This window comes from Salvelinus fontinalis, chromosome 1 (genome assembly GCF_029448725.1).
Source record: "Salvelinus fontinalis isolate EN_2023a chromosome 1, ASM2944872v1, whole genome shotgun sequence".
NCBI classification, from domain to species: Eukaryota; Metazoa; Chordata; class Actinopteri; order Salmoniformes; family Salmonidae; genus Salvelinus; species Salvelinus fontinalis.
This window is the reverse complement of record NC_074665.1, coordinates 27,866,296-27,888,733: the sequence shown is the minus strand read 5'-3', so window position 1 is coordinate 27,888,733 and position 22,438 is coordinate 27,866,296. Positions and strand designations below refer to the sequence as shown.

Below are 22,438 nucleotides of genomic sequence, written 5' to 3'. Positions count from 1 at the left end.
ACCACATGTGCAAACATTACCCCAGCATTGATTCTAGCCAAAGAGAGCGATAACGTAAACATCGCCAAAATATATTAATTTTTTCACTAACCTTCTCAGAATTCTTCAGATGACACTCCTGTAACATCATATTACAACATACATATACAGTTTGTTCGAAAATGTGCATATTTAGCCACCAAAATCATGGTTAGACAATGAGAAAAGTAGCCCAGCTGGTCAGAAAATGTTGTGCGCCATATTAGACAGTGATCTAGTCGTATACATAAATACTCATAAACGTGACAAAGAAATATAGGGTGGACAGCGATTGATAGACAATTTAATTCTTAATACAATCGCTGATTTACATTTTTTAAATTATCCTTACTTTTCAATACAGTTTGCGCCAAGCGAAGCTACGTCTAACAAGATGGCGTCATAAGCGATTAACATTTTTCGACAGAAACACGATTTATCATAATAAATTGTTCCTACTTTGAGCTGTTCTTCCATCAGAATCTTGGGCAAAGAATCCTTTCTTGGGTCTAATCGTCTTTTGGTCGAAAGCTGTCCTCTTGCCATGTGGAAATGCCCACTGCGTTCGGCATGAACTGGAAACGTGCCCGGCGCTTCAAAGTGTCTCAGAAATAAATGTCCCAAAATCGCACTAAACGGTTGCTATAAAACGGTTTAAATTAACTACCTTATGATGTTTTTAACTCCTGTAACGAGTACAAACATGACCGGAGAAATATTACTGGCTACACTAATGCTTGGAAAAAGAGCAGGTCGGTGTCCACCGCGCGTCCGGCGCATCTGGAAAAGAGTTCCTACCTACACTTTTTTTTGTTTTATAGTGGCTGTGATTGCGCAATCGACACCATTCAAAGCGTCATCACGTAAAGGCATCCTGGGGAAGACGTAAGCAGTGTCTGTATCCTCATAGCAATAACAGTGGCCTTTAAACTGACTCCAGATCAGGGGCCAAAATGTGTGAAATCTGACTCCATGTCAGGGAAATTGCTGTAGAATGAGTTCTGTTCCACTCAGAGACAAAATTTAAACGGCTATAGAAACTAGAGACTGTTTTCTATCCAATAATAATAATAATATGCATATTGTACGATCAAGAATTTAGTAGGAAGCCGTTTAAAAATTACACGATTTCCAGAAATAGTGACAACAGCACCCCCTAGCCTCAACAGGTTAGTGCATCTCCTCCTCATGGACTGCACCAGATTTGCCAGTTCTTGCTGTGAGATGTTACCCCACTCTTCCACCAAGGCACCTGCAAGTTCCCGGACATTTCTGGGGGGAATGGCCATAGCCCACACCCTCCAATACAACAGGTCCCAGACGTGCTCAATGTGATTGAGATCCGGGCTCTTCGCTGGCCGTGGCAGAACACTGACATTCCTGTCTTGCAGGAAATCATGCACAGAATGAGCTGTATGGCTGGTGGCATTGTCATGCTGGAGGGTCATGTCAGGATGAGCCTGCAGGAAGGGTACCACATGAGGGAGGAGGATGGATTTCCTGTAACGCACGGCGTTGAGATTGCCTGCAATGACAACAAGCTCAGTCCGATGATGCTGTGACACACAGCCCCAGACCATGACGGACCCTCCACCTCCAAATCGATCCCGCTCCAGAGTACAGGCCTCGGTGTAACGCTGATTCCTTCGAGGATAAACGCGAATCCGACCATCACCCCTGGTGAGACAAAATCACGACTCGTCAGTGAAGAGCACTTTTTGCCAGTCCTGTCTGGTCCAGCGACAGTGGGTTTGTGCCCATAGGCGACGTTGTTGCCGGTGATGTCTGGTGAGGACCTGCCTTACAACAGGCCTACAAGCCCTCAGTACAGCCTCTCTCAGCCTAATGCGGAGAGTCAGAGCACTGATGGAGGGATTGTGCCTTCCTGGTGTAATTCGGGCAGTTGTTGTTGCCATCCTGTACCTTTGCCACAGGTGTGATGTTCGGATGTACCGATCCTGTGCAGGGGTTGTTACACGTGGTCTGCCACTGCGAGGACGATCAGCTGTCCGTCCTATTTCCCTGTAGCGCTGTCTTAGGCGTTTCACAGTACGGACATTGCAATTTATTGCCCTGGTCACATCTCCAGTCCTCATGCCTCCTTTCAGCATGCCTAAGGCACGTTCACGCAGATGAGCAGGGTGTCACGACTTCCACCAAAGGTGGCTCCCCTGCCTGTTCGGGCGGCGCTCGGCGCTCGTCGTCGCCGGTCTACTAGCTGCCACCGATCCTCGTTTCCTTTTCTGTTTGTTATGTCTTATTGGTTGCACCTGTTTCTTGTTTGAGTTTTGTTTCAGGGCTATTTAAGCCTGTTTGGCCTGCCTGCTTTTGTGCGGGCCTTTTCTCTGTTTGTCTAGGTTGGTTGCGTGTTATGTTCACTGACTGTTTGGTGTCCAGTTGTGGGTTGGACATATTTATTTTCGCCTGTCGCTTTTGGCGTTACTTTTGGATACCGTAATAAAGTTCGGTTTTCCCCATTATCCTCTGCTCTCTGCGCTTGACTCCGCACCCACCACTCCTGGCTGTGTGACACAGGGACCCTGGGCATCTTTCTTTTGGTGCTTTTCAGAGTCAGTAGAAAGGCCTCTTTAGTGTCCTAAGTTTCCATAACTGTAACCTTAATTGCCTACTGTCTGTAAGCTGTTAGTGTCTCAACGACCATTCCATAGGTACATGTTCATTAATTGTTTATGGTTCATTGAACAAGCATGGGAAACAGTGTTTAACCCTTTACAACGAAGATCTGTGAAGTTATTTGGATTTTTACAAATTATCTTTGAAAGACCTGAAAAAGGGACGTTTCTTTTTTTGCTGAGTTTATATACAAAACACCTGGAATTTCAGCCTGTTAATGTGGGATGGAGTTTTTGGCCCACAGCATGACATCACAATTTTATCTGATTATTCTGACCAATGACCAGTCATGTTTTATTTGTATATGTATCCTCTTACTTCGATGGGGTAAGGCTCTAGAGTCCAGACCATAGTTCCCCAACTGGCGGCCCGCGGACCGAATTTGGCCTGCGGGTGATATTATTTGTCCAAGTTTTCTGAACAAAATATATACATATACATACACACATATATATACACTGAACAAAAATATAAGCGCAACATGTAAAGTGTTGGCCCCATGTTTCATGAGCTGAAATAAAAGATCCCAGAAATGTTCCTTACACACAAAAATCTTATTTCTCTCAAATCCTTTCCCAAGATAATCCATCCACCTAACTGACAGGTGTGGCATATCAAGAAACTAATTCAACAGCATGATCATTACACAGGTGCGCCACTCTAAAATGTGCAGTTTTGTCACACAACACAATGCCACAGATGTCTCAAGTTTTGAGGAAGCGTGCAATTGGTATGCTGACTGCAGGAATGTCCACTAGAACTGTTGCCAGATAATTCAATGTTAATTTCTCTACCATAAGCCAATGTTGTTTTAGAGAATTTGGCGGTACTTACAAAAAGCCTAATAACTCAGTAAAATCAATGAAATTGTTGCGTTTATATTGATGTTAGGTAAATATATATACAGCACCAGTCAAAGGTTTGGACACACCTACTCATTCAAGGGTTTTTCTCTATTTTTACTATGATCTACATTGTAGAATAATAATGAATACATCAAAACTATAAAATAATACATGGAATCATGTAGTAACTAGAGATCGACCGATTAATCGGAATGGCCGATTAATCGGAATGGCCGATTAATTAGGGCCGATTTCAAGTTTTCATAACAATTGGAAATCTGTCATTTTGGATGCCAATTTTGCCCAAAAATGTTTTTGCTTTACACCTTTATTTAACTAGGCAAGTCAGTTAAGAACACATTTTTATTTTCAATGACGGCCTAGGAACGGTGGGTTAACTGCCTTGTTCAGGGGCAGAACGACAGATTTTTACCTTGTCAGCTCAGGGATTCAATCTTGCAACCTTACGATTAACTAGTCCAACGCTCTAACCACCTGCCTCACAAGGAGCCTGCCTGTAACGCGAATGCAGTAAGAAGCCAAGGTAAGTTGCTAGCTAGCATTAAACTTATCTTATTAAAAACAATCAATCAATCATAATCACTAGTTATAACTACACATGGTTGATGATATTACTAGTGTATCTAGCGTGTCCTACGTTGCATATAATCGATGCAGTGCGCATTCGCGAAAAAGGACTGTCGTTGCTCCAACGTGTACCTAACCATAAACATCAATGCCTTTCTTAAAATCAATACACAGAAGTACATATTTTTTAAACCTGCATATTTAGCTAAATTAAATCCAGGTTAGCAAGCAATATTAACCAGGTGAAATTGTGTCACTTCTCCTGCGTTCATTGCACGCAGAGTCAGGATATATGCAACAGTTTGGGCCGCCTGGCTCATTGCGAACTAATTTGCCAGAATTTTACGTAAGTATGACATAACATTGAAGGTTGTGCAATGTAACAGGAATATTTACACTTATGGACGCCACCCGTTAGATAAAATACGGAACCGTTTGATAGAGCAGTCTGACTGAGTGATGGTAGGCACCAGCAGGCTCGTAAGCATTCATTCAAACAGCACTTTCGTGCGTTTTGCAGGCAGCTCTTCACAATGCTTCAAGCATTGCGCTGTTTATGACTTCAAGCCTATCAACTCCCAAGATTAGGCTGGTGTAACCGATGTGAAATGGCTGGCTAGTTAGCGGGGTGCGCACTAATAGCGTTTCAAACGTCACTCACTCTGAGACTTGGAGTAGTTGTTCCCCTTGCTCTGCATGGGTAACGCTGCTTCGAGGGTGGCTGTTGTCAATGTGTTCCTGGTTCGAGCCCAGTTAGCGGCGAGGAGAGGGATGGAAGCTATACTGTTACACTGGTAATACTAAAGTGCCTATAAGAACATCCGATAGTCAAAGGTATATGAAATACAAATCGTATAGAGAGAAATAGTTCTATAATTCCTATAATAACTACAACCTAAAACTTCTTACCTGGGAATATTGAAGACTCATGTTAAAAGGAACCACCAGCTTTCATATGTTCTCATGTTCTGAGCAAGGAACTCTTACGTTAGCTTTCTTACATGGCACATATTACACTTAGTTTTTGCATTATTTAAACCAAATTGAACATGTTTCATTATTTATTTGAGGCTAAATTGATTTTATTGATGTATTATATTAAGTTAAAATAAGTGTTCATTCAGTATTGTTGTAATTGTCATTATTACAAATACATTTAAAAAAAATCATAATCGGTCGACCTCTAGTAGTAACCATAACACCTTTTGCCTTGATGACAGCTTTGCACACTCTTGACATTCTCTCAACCACCTTCATGAGGTAGTCACCTGGAATGCTTTTCCAACAGTCTTGAAGGAGTTCCCACATATGCTGAGCACTTGTTGGCTGCTTTTCCTTCACTCTGCGGTTCAACTCATCCCAAACCATCTCAATTGGGTTGAGGTCGAGTGACTGTGGAGGCCAGGTCATCTGATGCAGCACTCCATCACTCTCATTGGTCAAATAGCCCTTACACAGCCTGGAGGTGTGTTTTGAGTCATTGTCCTGTTGAAAAACAAATGATAGTGGGACTAAGTGCAAACCAGATGGGATTGCGTACCGCTGCAGAATGCTGTGGTAGCCATGCTGGTTAAGTGTGCCTTGAATTCTAAATAAATCACTGGCAGTGTCACCAGCAAAGCACCCCCACACCATCACACCTCCTCCTCCAAGCTTCATGGTGGGAACCACACATGCGGAGATAATCCGTTAACCTACTCTGCGTCTCACAAAGACATGGCAGTTGGATCCAAAAATCGCAAATTTGGACTCATCAGACCAAAGGACAGATTTCCACCAGTCTAATGTCCACTGCTCATGTTTCTTGGCCCAATCAAGTCTCTTCTTATTATTGAAGTGCTTTAGTAGTGGTTTCTTTGCAGAAAATCGACCACGAAGGCCTGATTCACGCAGTCCCCTCTAAACTGTTGATGTTGAGAGGTATCTGTTACTGTGAAGCATTAATTTTGGCTGCAACTTGAGGTGCAGTTAACTCTAATGAACTTATCCTCTGCAGCAGAGGTAACTCTGGGTCTTCCTTTCCTGTGGCAGTCCTCATGAGAGTCAGTTTCATCATAGCGCTTGATGGCTTTTGCGACTGCACTTGAAGAAACTTTAAAAGTTCCTGAAATGTTCTGGATTGGCTGACCTTCATGTCTTAAAGTAATGATGGACTGTCATTTCGCTTTGGTTACTACATGATTCCATATGTGTTATTTCATGGTTTTGATGTCTTCACTATTATTCAATAATGTATGAAATAGTAAAAATAAAGAAAAACCCTGGAATAAGTAGGTGTGTCCAAACTTTTGAATGGGTACTGTATATATATTTCTTATTGTAACCACTTATCTAACCTTATCTAACCATCCAGCCTAGTGGTTAGAGTGTTGGACTAGTAACCAAAAGGTTGCAAATTCAAATCCCCGAGCTGACAAGGTACAAATCTGTCGTTCTGCCCCTGAACAGGCCACTGTTCCTAGGCCGTCATTGATGCCCAAACTTGTGAAACATTAACGTCTATGATTGGTTCAGATTTGGTCTGGCCGGAACAACCAAATGTGGTCTTGTTACGGGGCGGAGCGCATTCAAATAATAGCCAGTGTATAGAATAATACCCAAATATGTGAAAGAAGGATATTGCATATTACTACCTTCGTGTACCTATACAGGATACATCACCATGAAGAGTATGAAATGCAGCCTTACAATGTATTAAAAATCCAAACATATAGCCCAACGTTAGTAGAACAACTAAAGTTAGATTAATAACTCTAAATTAAGCATATTGGAATACATATTTATTTGTTAACCGCTCGACACAGAATAGACGCATGTGCGAACTCCCTTAAAAAATTTGGAGAAAATATCCTTTCTATTTTATTCAGCTTTGTTCAATTGTATTCTTTATATTATAAAATAATGCCACGAAATTCTAAGCAAATCTTGTCTGCTAAATTAACTAGTGTAGCCCACAGCCATATGGCATAGCCAGATCAGGACCTAACATAAGGACAACTCATATATGCTATTCTGTTCTTCTGAAACAGACTACATTTTCTTCATATTGAGCTTCTTTAGACCTGTCTAAAATAAATCATGGATTTATTGTGAAGGTGTAAGCTATATTACATGGATTTATTAGACTTTTTATAAACGTATATGTTCCAAAGGCCTCCATCATGTGTGGAAGCCAGGAGATGCTAAATGTGTTTATGTTAATTAACGGTCAATTACCATGAGACTGACAGCTATTTGCTTGACAATCACTGGCTGACAAAATTCCGTGACCGCCACAGCCCTGGTCTGAACACCAGAAACGGGTTCATGCCTTAGGAAACTCTTCCAATGTGAAATTGCTATTGGCATGCCATGATGTTGTTTATCTTTCATTAGAGACAAGTGAGGAGGACAGTTTGGCCATGCTGGCGTCGACATTCTATCCTTAACGAAGACCGTAAGCAGTCTCACCGTCGAGCAAACTCACACCCTAGTCTGACAGTAACGTCATCAGCTACTGGTGATTTGATCACAGCCTACTACTGCCAAGCAGTCCTCTTTAGGAACGAACAGTGACACGTGAAAACAAGAGCCCTGCTGGTGAGAATCAAACCACCATTAAACCAAGAGCCAAGGCTCTGGAAGATTCTGACTTTGACTACTGAGAATCAGTCAAAAGGACATGAATGAACAGTTCGAGGGGACTCAAGGTGGGATAGTATGCCAATGAAACGTTGGTTGCACAATGAAGAAAAGGGTCACTAGAAGTAGAGAAAAGCTATTCCAGCAGCCTAACCTGAATAACTGGCCTCTGACCTGCCAAATGAGAAAACATCTGTCCCCGGCTCACATTGCCGGTAAATCTGGGCTGTTTGGTCATTTAATCCCTCATAAATGTTTTAATGTGGAATTACTGTATTTATGTAATCTGCCACAGCCAGTGCTTAATTTGTCAATCGAGAGGTGCCGGAACAAAAAGTGAGGGCGAGAATGGGGTGACCTGGGGAGTTCTGAGGTATTGTAATGCATGAATAATAAAAAGCTTTCTAATAAAACATATCACATTTGCGTAGTGGCATAGAGCAGTATGTAGAGGCACTTATAGAGGTTGCACACATGGGGGAAAAATGTGTAGCCTAAGGTCAGGGAAAATGTTGGCCTTTTATAAACGCTTGTCATGCAATTCTTACGTCATTTGAAATGACTGGAGACTTTGGCAGAACCTTTATCTATACCGCACAAATGATGGAAATGGCAGGCTTCTTTGACACTGACAAACTGAGAATCTGAGATCAATAAAAACTTGTCTTGAATCTATCAACAGCCTAGGCCTAAGTGTGTGGAGACATATTGTAGGCTACAATATGAGGAGGAAATTATAGTCCTAAAAATGTTTTCCAGTGTCACTGACTCACCCAATCACTCGCTGGTGATGGCCGAGGCGCACGTACCAAAAGCCTCTCTCTCTCTCTTTTGTAAAACAATATAAGGAAGTTGATCAAATATTTTGGTAGTCTACAGCATAGTCTTCTCTTTTCACCATGAGCCATTTGCTTTCCAACCTGCGTTTTCCCTCGATTGTATTTGAAATATTGAGAAAAGCCAGTTTTGTCTGTGCTGTTTTTTCACTGACATATTTGCCCCACGTTCCCGACTGTAGGTTATTCCTTGTTATTAGGCTTCAATCCACAGCTATTGGGCCTCTGTCACTAAATTATAGGCATTCTCATGGTGTAGTAGGCTATTCAGAAGTATTTAATTTATTTTCTGAACAGACAGCAGTAATTCTATATCTTTGGCTAATGCATTTCAATTAATCAGGGGTGCTGCAGTTCGTTCAGAACCCTTCGCGCGGCTATGATTCTATAAAGAAATAAATGATGAAGTGCAATGCTGGAGAGATGAGAGTTGCAGGCTCATGTCTATCAGAGCAGAGAGATCATAGAAAGTGAATCTCATTCTAATTATGTAAGAGATGCTGTCATGCTTCTCACACAGCCACCGCCACCCGTTGGTCTCAAACATTGGTTCAAATGTTGCGCAAACCATAAACTCGGCCGGCCCAACCCAAAGCAACTCTTAGAATATTAGGCCCGGGCTGAAAATCTACTTTTTCACATGTATATTTCGTGGGGGCAGGAGATTTACCTAAGAGGCAACTCGAATGAACGTTGATTGCTTTTATTGCAATTTTTACATTGCAAAAAGTGACAATTATTTTCATGCCATGAGAGGTACCTGATCCGGCCAAATAGGTTACGGAACAAAACAGTCCAAAGCGGAGAGGTGCAGGATCCGTCTCAAACTAAGCATTGGCCACAGACCCATTTCAAATTACCTGGCCTGGAAGATAGTTCTAACATGGGAGGAGAGGGGGAGAAAGAGACATTCAAAATGTATCTTGAAATAACCTTTCATAATTAATGGGTCTGGTTTATTGTTACTGTGAATTTAGCGCAAGTAAATAAACAACATTTGGCCAACAATCCTCTACCTTAATGAGAGAGCGAGTGCTTGGGTCTTAATGCGTATTACACAAGGACCATTAACGACTCTAAAATCTTAAAGTCAATCGGCTGGGGGAGATTTACAGACAGTACTTTGAGATGAGGAAGGGGGGTTTTGGTTGTGCAGGGTACTGCTTAGACAGAAAACGTATTGTTGTGTATGAGAGCGATTGAGGTGCCATTTCCCCTCAATCTCCCATGCACAACACTTCATACTGTGTAAGAACTGCCTTCCTACTTTTCACACCTTCTTTAGCCCCCCAGCCCATTCACTTTGTTGGCTGAATTATCCTCTCAAAAGCAACTCCCAATGTCCCCTTATTGTCCCTAAACAATACACTAGCCAGGTTGATACAGTACCTTTACCAATGTGTTACCCTTACCAGCGTTTTGCCCTACGTTGCTTCAAAATCTTCTGCAAGAGGACCAAACAGTTGGTGGTTAAGAAGCCCTACACCATTTTCAACAGTCTTATCCGTTCGCCGCAGACAGGACAAGCCCATCGCCATAAGCACAAACAGTCTCAGCTTCCCCAGCCCACCATGCCGAACTTAACTGCTAGTGTACAGAAGTTGGATAAAAAAACTATGGCTGCGTTTACACAGGCAGCCCAATTCTGACCAGCTCTGAAAAAGATCTGATGTGATTAAGATCAATTACTAGAAAAAATATCAGAATTGGGCTGCCTGTGTAAACGCAGCCAGTGTGGCTCAGCATAAGACAATGTCGAACACACAGGAGGCTGCTGAGGGGAGGATGGCTCATAATAATGACTGGAGTGAATGGAATGGCATCAAACACATAGAAATCGTGTGTTTGATACCATTCCACTATTTCCGCTCCAGCCATTACCACGAGCCCGTCCTCCCTAATTAAGGTGTCACCAACCTCCTGTGGTAGAACAGTGGTCTCCAACCCTGTTCCTGGAGATCTACTCTCCTGTAGGTTTTTCGCTTCGACCTCAGTTGTAACTAACTTGGTTCAGCAGATCAACCAGCTAATTATTAGAATCAGGTGTGCTAGATTTAGGTTGGAGTGAAGACCTACAGAACGGTAGCTCTGCATGAACAGGGTTGGAGAGTCCAGATTTTAAACCACCATAAAATAAATATGGATATTTTCTATCAATCTTTAAAATTTGTCTGCCCTGATGGATTTACAGAAGATATTTATATAAGCTGTATAGGGCTCTGTAGCATCAAACAGATGCTAGACATTCAGATATCCAAAGAATGTTTGTTTATTTGTCAAATTCTAAAATACAGGGGAGTATACACTCTTCATGCTAACTCAAGACAACTAGGTATTACAACAAGAATGTTATAACTGTAAACGTAACATACAAAAAAAGACGTCCAATGTCTCTATCGAAAAAGGACAACCATATCTATGCCCCAAAAACTAATAGTGCGATCAGTATAACTTAGAGCCTTTGCAAAATGTAACAAAGCAGGACTACATACATTTTTAGATCTCACCCCCCCATCAATACACCGGAAGCCATCATAGAGTGTATCATTCAGTGCGCAAAGCCCTGACCTGCCTTCCTCCTGGGCAATTATGTGTGAAACACATTTCACTGTCCTAGAAATGCCTCAGACTATGAAAACAAGCCCAGATTCCCCCAGAGGGAAATTCCCCCTTTTATGGCTGACTCCTGATTCTCTCAGTCATTCGCACACACTTGTGATTTAGGATTGAGATGACTTGCTAGATGAGTCAGGTGGGGCGACGCTGGAGAAATTATAAGCATGCTGTGGGGTGATGTGAGGACACACAACACAAGTGTGCAGTGTGCACATCGAAACACACACCCCATCCTGGCTGCCTCTCTGCACACTAGCAGAGCTCTGGCAGACAGCAGGGGGTAGGGGTAGCCTGCCAACGTAGGAAAAGGGGTGATTCAGTACATTTCTGCTCCCCAAGAAAACAGGGCAGATAAAGATGTAGTCCGTTGCCATGGAAACAGGCAGAGTTATTTTTTTGTGATGAGGGAGAGGATATGTGGGGCGGATGGTCAAACACACAAGACATGTTGACACGTGCCATGGGGACACATTGGTCAGTACTCAGTACCAACATCCCTTTCCCTCTGTACCTTCCAGCCTCTGTCTACCTCTTTATCAATATTTCCAAGAAAATACATGTGCGAGAGGAGAGCAGTGGGAAACAGTGAGAGAACACTCAATAGTTTCAAGTGACAGTAAAAGAGAGGTAGGTGACATAGGTCTAGCTATGTAGCAAGAAGAGATGAGATATAAGAATGAGAGAGAGAACGCAGGGCAGTGATGAGAGGGATGAGCAGAGGGCATGGCAGCAATCCCTCTGGCCAGATCAGTGGAGACGAGTTGGGCTGCAACCAGAGAGAGAGGTCCTGCCTCTGGATGGATTGATGGGACAACACAACATTGGATCAACTCAATAAAACAAGAGTGGTATGGTCAACAGAAACACAACAGCCCAAACACAGGGGCTAACACACTCCCAAAGCAGCCCTACAGCACTTTTTCCATTGGGAGCCACACTTCAAAAGGAGCTTAATGATGATGAATGTGTAAATACATTGTTTTTGTAGTTTTTTTAATACCTTTTTATTTGTATATAGGCCTAAGTGATGGATTCACAGTTGTAATTCTTTTACATTTGCTTTGCTACACTAAACCATTTCTGAAACCGCATAGGGCATATAAATGCCGTGGAGGATAACATACATTAAGTTGAAAATTGGCGTCTTCTGTGTTTACAGCTAGCCCCTGCTTTTTCGCCTGGATTAACAATCACAATATGAGAAATACCAAAAATTGACATTGCTTGCATCACAATAAGCAACAAATACTTTGTGTCGAAGTAATCTTCCCGCTGTGACCAATAGGATGGCTATTAGCCTGCACAGTGCAATAAAAGGTTCCTATAAACCACCAATAACACTAATCCTTGGGAAATCCCATATGAACCATGTCAGTCATAAAATGGTAGGCCTATATTATGTCCTTCAAATGATCAGCATTATATAAAATGAGGGTGAAGACTGGGTGAGGAATAGAATAGTTGAGATAGAGAGATGCCGTGATGTTGGCACCCTGAACTCTAACTGCTTTGGCCATGAAAAGGCCAAAACCTACAGACACGTCTTGCCTCAGGGACAAATTCTTAATTCTTGAGCAATATGGCAGAAATTCCCCCCAGCCTTTGAGACGACCCGGTGATGTCATCATATGGGTCAACCAAATACCTTCTATCATCCTGAGACAATAATCCAGACACTTGACGCAACAGTTGCACTGACAGATTATAAAGTTGATTGAAGTTGAGCTGAACGGGTTTAAAGTTTATGAAAGCTTATGGGAGGAAAAAATCAGACTAGAGTTCATCAAAGGGAACACTGTACACACCATGACTATGTAATTACATCACTATTCTACTCTGACACACAGACCATCACCCCACTACAACGGAGGGGTGGGCCAGAGTGCAGCGAGTCCTGTCGTGGGCACCAAAGCCTGTTAATCCACACATTTAGGTCTGGCGTGGTGAAGAACGATCGTGTGACGGTGAAATAAAGTTCATGTAACTGATGTTGAGGTGACATCTTTTAGAACATCTCACCCACTGATAGTGACCCTCAATCTGTATCTATGAACAGTATTTGTAAAGAGATGACTGGTTAACATGTATAGCAATAGCCTACTAAAATAAGAACCATGATTCACGATCACACTGATATCTACAAGATCCTAATACTCGCATTATTATCACACTATTTTGAATTAACTTCACAAACATTTCTGTCAAATGTTACGTGAGTACACGGTACAATGCAGCATCCAGTCGAGTCGGTATAATATCAAATAAAAGGAATGAAAATAAATGTTGTCCTCATTTCGATCACTAAATATAATTGACGTAAAGAGCAGGTGCATGAAAACATGAGAGGATGACGAACTCAATTCAGTCACGTCTGTTATTTCGAAGGTAAACATTTACATTACCAGTATAATAACTGTGTAATAGGCAAATCAAGTGTAGCCTACCAGAAGTCTCCACTCATTCAGAGCGAATAACTTACTTCAACGTTATCTTGTTGTGAAACATTTCGCGATGTGCACATGGATGGATTCATGAACGGATACATGTAATAGTTCCTCGCGAGTGGTTTAAAGCGGCTTGACTGTCAACTCATCTCTCAGAGAACAATGAACAGACTCCGAGCAATGCAGAATCCCGGGCCTCACTTCCAAAGCTCTATTAGCCTACCGTTATTCACAGACACTGCAAGGGCTAAAATTTATATTCAGTGTTTCCGCTGCCTCTCATTGGAGCTCCACCGACAAAACCGGAGATAATTATTCCTAGAAACTTCAAAGACTGTAACGTTGTATGAAAGTAACGGTCATGTCTAATAACAACTTGCCCAAATGTATTAAAATTCCTTTTGAAAACAACTAATCAAACACAGTCCTCTAAAATAGTAGCACGAACAATTTACCTTTTCATTCAAAGGGAACATTTATCCGGATACGGTATTTCCCAAATTAGACCCCCATGCTAACCTTAGCTTCAGCTGCAGGATCTTCAACCCTCTAAAATTCCGCATGCCAATGTCAGTAGGCATTGAACTAATAATGTGCTCTGACTCTCTGCTGAGTTGGAAGCTGGGCGGGGGGAGGATGGCGCCATTACCTGCAGTCTGAAACAATGACAGGCAGCCCCCCTAAAATCACAGTGGAGGGGGCGAGTCTACACGTTTTTGCATGTTTGATGGCACTCGACCTCGCAGACCGCAGTGCAAGATATGTACTGAACAAATACTACTCAGTTTAACAGTGTTCTGCTATATGTTGATACTTTGTAGCCTAATAATGAATAAGCGATTTTGATAGTTGGAGGAAGGCGTAACGATACCGTTTGTAGCGTCATCGACCTTGAAATAGGCTATTGAAGAATTTTACATGAAAGAATATTAGTAAACCTGAAATAGAGTACCTAAAATAAAAACATTTGAACATGGTTGATCACTCAAATACTATGAGTCTCACCATACCCATCTGAATTTGTCTGGATAGTGACATTAACCAGCCACAGGCCTAATGTGTATTCAGTGGAGAGTATGGAGGGAACTCTATCGATTTCTTTAATGATTAGAGGCAGCACATGTTCAAATCAATAGATGTCAACCAACTGGCCCCTGATTCATTCCATGAAAAGAGTGCCTTTTGCGTCCCTTTGATATTTATTGTAAGTATAGAAATTGTGCACCAATACTGAACTTTAAAAGCCTGTTATATTAAAATTAAGTGCCCTTCAATATAGACTACATGTATGGAGAATTCAATAAATCTGTTTTTTATATGAATAATGACTTGCTATTCAGCATTTTTGACATGTCCCTCTATGCACCCTCTGTGACTTCTAGGACTAGCTCTTCGTAAACTTTGCTTACAAGCATTTCGCTACACCCGCAATAACATCTGCTAAACACGTGTATGTGACCAACACAATTTGATTTGAATATGTTAACCCGCTTAATCCCAAAATGTCACAATCCTTGTAAAGCCCTAGATATTTAGTTGCTTTGACAAAGTCATTTCTGAAGATTATTATTTATTTAACGTGACTAGTGATTAATTTACGTCTGCCCGTTGAAAATGGCAGATTTGGGAACTAATAAGCACCTAAATTTGAACGTAGTTGCTGGACAGTAGTCAGAGCTCTGTCTCTGTGCTTCACAGCGCTGTATGGGTTTTGACTGACAGCAATTCTGAATTTGAGCACTGCGCACGACAACAACGGGCCCCCCATCATCTCCCGCTGAGCGAAATGCTGTAGATTAAGATGACTCAATATATTCCGAAAGATGAGACGTTGAGGATTAAAATAAATACCGCTTTGATATCATACAAGCAAGCCAAACACTCGTGAGTCCAAACGTGCACTTCACATTTCCAAATCATAAAATTCATGTAATATACTGTGTCAATGTTTATGATCACTATCTTTGATGTACAGTTACAAGATGAAATGGTATAATACCCTGGGTTGTTTTGAACAGAATGAGCCGGTTTGATTATTGTGAAGAACATTTGCTGTGGCACACGCACTTGAATGGACTCATGACTCCTTTTTATGTGCAATAGAACAAGCTTTCAAATTATGCCCACCTGACCCAGATTGCGATTTATAATGGACCGTTTTTGTGTGATGGTGGGGACGCAGCGTTGTGTTCCAAACAAAACAATTACAAGTGTGCTTGCTCTAGCTACTCAACAGCACAGCAAGGACAGCTGAGTCATAAAAGTGCATTGAAATAGCTTAGGAACTGTGCACACTTTGGAGAGGTGTGTGTGGCCACTTGGAGACACCAGTTAGTCCTCTCACTCAAACCCATGTAATTATTTGGTCTTATGTTGCACCTACTCCACATTTTTCAGGAATAGCCTTATCATGTTACTGAATGTATTTTCAGATGTCGACATCAACAATCCATATAGGCCAATTCCCATGAGTGTAAATGAAACATTGAATACATCTAATAGTCAAATCATAGTGTAAAAGCAGGTGAGCTGGTTCTAGTCTTTTTGGCCATTTTCTGGTGTTTGGTGATAGAGAACTGAGCAGGTCGAGCATATCCATAGATAGACAGGCTACAAATGTTTTAACAATACATTTTTTTAAATTAAGCTTACATTCAATTGCCACTCCCTGTTGCACTCAACAAGCTTCCATACACCCTGTCACAATGTGATTCATAGCTGATTTAAGATTAAATCAGCAACCCTGTTATTATCAATCCTGTTACTTTATTTGGCACTTAATAGCCACTTACTATAGTATTTTTTTTAAATGTAACCTCGAATGCAGTGTCCTTAGCTAGCTAGCTAGCTATGTTGTGCTAGCTACTGAATATGCTAACGTTAGCTACCTAAACATTTGGCTATGGGCTGGCACTGTCAGTATGGGAATATGGAGAGTAAATTAAATTGTTTCTTTGTCATCTTGCTAGGTAGTTATCTAGCTCTGGCCATCTGGTTAATAAAAACAAGGGCTTTCTACAAAATAGCAACATTAGCCCAGCTAGCTCGGAATTTAGACCATAAGCAACACACACAGACATGCATTGCCAAATAATGCTACTGCCACCTTCTGGTTTGGAATATTTTAACAAGGCTGAGTGGCTGAAGATTATTATTGTATTTAACATTTTCTGTGTGTCCCTGATATCACTTTCCACCCTTTTAGTTTGTAGTAATTCTAATTTAAGAAAACAGCCCCTTCCCACAATGACATCCAGGAAGTGGGTGGGGAAACAATGGTGCAAAGCTAAATAAATATAAACACTCGGGTTTCATCTATTTTCCATGTTTAATGATGCTAGTCTATCTCACTCGGTTTCATCTATGTTCCATGTTTAATGATGCTAGTCTAGCTCACTCATACATTTCCACCATTTTAGGCACAATTATAGAGAAAATTAATATATTTCAAAAAATGTAAATCCTCTTCAAGTGTTTACCATTATACTAGCTTAATCTCAATCACCCACAGCAAATTTTGGCTCCAAATTTTGACCCTGTTAGCTCCCAACCTGTTAGGATTATGCAACGACTGTATGGGATTATGAACCTAACAGGGATTTAAGTGCCTGAGTTTGACCAATATGTTTTTCTGAAAGTCACACCTGTCCTTTTTTTGATCGAAAAAATAATAATAATAATAAAAAAATGTCTCCCCAAAAGTTACAAGGTCCCAAAAGGCACCGGATAATAGGAATGACCCCCTAGGCGTCTATGCACCACATAGCCCTCCTCCACCCATAGATGATTAACAGGGCTATGTTACAGCTTAAGCTGGAGTGCTGCCAGACAGGGAACTCTGGAAAAAAAAGGTGGCTGTGCCATACGAGTACTCTACACTCTTAGAAACAAGGGTAAGGTTAGGATACAGTATTGTTCCCTGGGGTACAAAAATATAAAAATATACATCATGTACCTTCAGAGGTACACATAATGATCTCACATGGTGTTGTTCAGTACCTTTTAGGGTACATGTGCAGATAAAGAGTATAATTGTAAAAAAATCCTAATATTTTGAATACAAAAAGGTACAATAATCACACTCTCACTCTCAAAAAAAGAGGTACGGTGTGAAGGTACATTTCTGTTTTTCTGTGTATAAACTTATTTTTTGCAACCTTAAAGCAATTAACGGCTTTGTCTCTGGGGTGGTACCCTAAAAAGGCACATATGTACCATAATCATTATCATTATCATATTTCCCAGTATTCTCTACTGGAGGTTGTGTTTTAAGAATTGTTTTTAATATCTGTATGAACATTGATTGATGGATTGATTGATTGATTGATTGATGAATTCAACAACCATGTCTGTCACTAACAAATACGTTAGGACTGGTAACTACAATTCACTCGAAAAGGCAAAGCACACTGGGAAATTATATTGGGGGCATGGTTTAGTGGGGGTGTGGCTATCAGTTCGTTATTTTTGGCCACCCGTGAGTAGAAGTGCTGTACCAATTTATGTGGCCATGGTAGAGGTACATTTTTGTCACTTACTAGAAACATATGGCTTTGTCAGTGTGGTGATTCCCCATAAAGACAAATCGAACCCTTTCTAAAAGCATACTTTTTTTACCTTAAAAAAAGGTACTATCTGAAGTAGGAACTGGGGTGCAATTATCTACCTATAACTGAAAGGTATAAAGGATTACCTTACTGGATACCACCCCAGTGACAAGCAGTTGTACCTCTTTAAGAACAAATCTAAACCTTTATTTCTGAGAGTGTACCTTTCTCGATATAAATAGTATGAAGTGGTGCTCATTAGAAATTAATTAACACTGCAGTTTCTCTGTTTTGGATTAAAGCTATCACAGTGCCTGTGTGTCACTGATGCGATAACACAGTCACATTGCTCAATCGGAGTTAAAGAAGGACCGCAAAGTGGTTGTTTTTAAAGGTGGCGAATGTCCAACCGAGAAAGAGACCATAACAAGATGTTGACCTTTGAGAGGAGTCAGTGATGAAAGCGTGAGTTGATTCACAACAAAACAATTTTCACACGAAACTGTGCATGACTAAAAAGGTGGAGGATGATTTTCTGTAAATTCCACAGAGGAAAGAAGGGAGGAGAGAGACCGGCCAACATTAAACTTTAAATTGCCGGATTAATAGTTGTGGGAACCCTCAGGGTGTGAGGCTTTACTTGAAACATTTTAATAAAGGGATAAAAGTTCCACTGCACTGCAATTGAAACAGAAATCGCAAGGGACATTTGCAAAACTTCACAAAGAGACTTGAAAAGCTCTAATATTCAATGCTTTACACTTACAGAGACTTAGCTGACTGACGCTATGGATATACAACTTATAGGTTCCTCCATGCAGCGTCACGATCGGACTGTGTGTCCTTGACCTTATTTTGTACTGCCTATGCACACAAGACTCTACACTGACTCTCACACAAACCCACACAGACACACACACACACACCATTCGTTTTTTATACAGTTGAACTCGGAAGTTTACATACACTTAGGTTGGAATCATTAAAACTCGTTTTTCAACCACTCCACAAATTTCTTGTTAAAAAAATATAGTTTTGGCAAGTCTTTTAGGACATCTACTTTGTGCATGACACAAGTAGTTTTTCCAACAATTGTTTACAGACAGATAATTTTACTTATAATTTACTGTATCATAATTCCAGTGGGTCAGAAGTTTACATACACTAAGTTGACATGATGCAGGAGGGACTGGTGCACTTCACAAAATAGATGACATCATGAGGATGGAAAATTATGTGGATATATTGAAGCAATATCTCAAGACATCAGTCAGGAAGTTAAAGCTTGGTCGCAAATGGGTCTTCCAAATGGACAATGACCCCAAGCATACTTCCAAAGTTGTGGCAAAATGGCTTAAGGACAACAAAGTCAAAGTATTGGAGTGGCCATAACAAAGCCCTGACCTCAATCCTATAGACAATTTGTGAGCAGAACTGAAAAAGCATGTGCGAGCAAGGAGGCCTACAAACCTGACCCAGTTACACCAGCTCTGTCAGGAGGAATGGGCCAAAATTCACCAAACTTATTGTGGGAAGCTTGTGGAAGGCTACCCAAAACGTTTGACCCAAGTTAAACAATTTAAAGGCAATGCTACCAAATACTAATTGAGTAAACTTCTGACCCACTGGGAATGTGATGAAAGATATTCAAGCTGAAATAAATGATTCTATCTACTATTATTCTGACATTTCACATTCTTAAAATAAAGTGGTGATCCTAACTGACCTAAGACAGGGAATTTTTACCAGGAATAAATGTCAGGAATTGTGAAAAACGGAGTTTAAATGTATATGGCTTAGGTGTATGTAAACTTCCGACTTCAACTGTATGTACATCAGCGTTGATTGGGAAACTGTTCCATTATGAGAACTGTCTAACAAATTGCTTATGCTCCCGTAATTGGATTACATCAGCAGTGTACTCCCACTGGTGAGATTTGGAAGCCAAGACCATACACACGCCTGAGCACACACACACACACACACACACACACACACACACACACACACACACACACACACACACACACACACACACACACACACACACACACACACACAAAGTGCAGACTAAGTGACCTATATAAATTAACACAAATATACATTGGCACCAGTGGAGGCTGGTGGGAGTACGGGCTCATTGTAAAGGCTGGAATGGAATGAATGGAACGGTATCAAACACATCCAACATATGGAAACCACGTTTGAATCCATTCCATTGATTCCATTCAAGCCATTACAATGAGCCTGTCCTCCTATAGCTCCTCCCACCAGCCTCCACGGATGTACATATCTACCTCGATTACCTCGTACCCCTGTACTGGTACTCCCTGTGTATAGCTTCTTGTGTATTTTATTCCTATTGTGTTATTTATTTGTTTTTCTGTTTTTTACTCTGCATCATTAGGAAAGGGCTTGTAAGTAAGCATTTCACTGTAAAGTCTACACCTATTGCATGTGACAAATACAATTTGATTTTGATTGGTTAAAGGCAGTAATCTTGTTAAATCAACAAATACTACACTCTCCTTGCTACAATTCCCTAGCACCAGAGTATAGAAAGCGTTATATGTGGTGTGAAAAGGAGGCCAGAATATTTTTAACTCTATTGAGAAACTACATGGAGTTAATGCTAGGAAGTCAGTGTTCGCACTAGGAACATGGTCACTATTCATCAACATAATCTGATCCATGATAAGTCACATTAGGCTTTGTGTGTAACATTTTTCATAGTTCTCTGAGAACAACAATAGTATGATTGAAAAAGACACACTTGTGTGAATCAATGTGATCATGAAAAAAAGCCCTTTTCGACTCTGTTCTAAGCTTTCATCACAGACAGAACAATGATACAGATATTTCACAAGATGTTTAAATGTGAAGCATCCGCTTGGCGTTGACACTCACTACCAAATATGGAAGTGGGAGAAGATGGAACGAGATGGATTTTGGCCGACACTGCACATTTTCTCATCGATGAAACACTTGATCTCAATACAGTTTTCTGTCCCAAAACTACAATCTGTTATGAACAGTGGACTAAGTTTTGTAGACTTAGCCCTTTGGTGAAGTTTTTAAAAATTGCCTTGTTTAGAAGGAGTGCAAAGGCAAATTGAGTTATTGAACACGTGCACTCTACAGAGTAGGTGTTCCCTAACGGAAATATGCAAATCTGTGCTAAAACACACTAATAGGATCTTGCTAGCTAGTGCTTGGCTCTGCCCACCTCCTTACTTGTTCTGCCCACTATGACTCATTTGTTCCCGTTTGAAACAACAGGCTGTGGTCTATCTTGGTTTAGTTATAAGTTATAAAAATCTTTGCTTTCATCCTTTGTTGGGGGCTTGTACTTTGAGAAGATTGGTCAACTTTTGATCCCTTTCCAGCTCATTTGCAGAGCAACAGGTGCCTGCTCCAACTCTTAATCTGCATCCATCACTAGGATCAAATAAACACTTTTGAAGGCTGCAACACGGCCTCTAATCTGCACACTTATGAAATGAAGCCCAGAGAACATCACACGCACAACCCAGAAAACAATGTGTACCGTGTGAACACTTCTATGTGTCCTGTGAGAACTATTACAGAGAAGAGTCCCCTATTCCAAGAAAAGCATTGGTTACTTCAAATAAAGATTAAAAGGGACTCTGAAAGTTGCAAGCTTTGATTTGGGAATTAGAACACTTTCCAACAACAGGCCATTCATTCAGAAGACAATAGCTGTTATTTGAAAACAAAGCATTATGCCCCGTAACAATGCACAGGCTTCCTCTTTTCCAAAGGCCCCCACTCGGCCCGCTAACAAAGGGGGGTCCACATCCAGACCAATTAATAAGGATTTTGTTTTGCTTTTTCAACTCGGCTTTCAGGAAATTCCCTCAGGACAAATATGTGTTTGTGTGCGTGTGTGTGCGTGTGTGTGTGTGTGTGTGTGTGTGTGTGTGTGTGTGTGTGTGTGTGTGTGGGAGAGAGGATGGATGTTGGTGGTTTTTATGCTGTTCAAGTTTGTTCAAGTTAACTTAGAAAAGCATACTTGAAATGCCCATTTGCCGCTATGTAATAACAGAAACCCAGAACCTTTTGTGTCATAATAATCCAATACTTGGACATTCAAAATTATCAATAGTAACAATAGTGTGAAGAAACAAAAATTGTTTTTTTTTTTACTACACAAAATAAGCAAGTTAGTGGATTGTAATTTCACAGTAAAATGTCATAAAAAGACTAACTCATCTCTGACTCATCCTATTCTGCTTTAGCAAAATAAATGAGCAGGTTAACTTCTCTCA

At 40.9% G+C, this 22,438-nt stretch overlaps 1 protein-coding gene across 1 annotated transcript in view; it reads right to left on the bottom strand.

The window, feature by feature from the left end:
- LOC129851803 (inactive ubiquitin carboxyl-terminal hydrolase 54-like) overlaps positions 1 to 14,266 on the bottom strand; it is an 85,286-nt gene extending 71,020 nt beyond the window's left edge. The window contains exon 1 of the mRNA XM_055918225.1: positions 14,058 to 14,266. The gene's annotated coding sequence lies outside the window, so the exon portion shown is untranslated. The remainder of the gene's footprint in view (positions 1 to 14,057) is intronic.
- Positions 14,267 to 22,438: the final 8,172 nt, after the last annotated feature.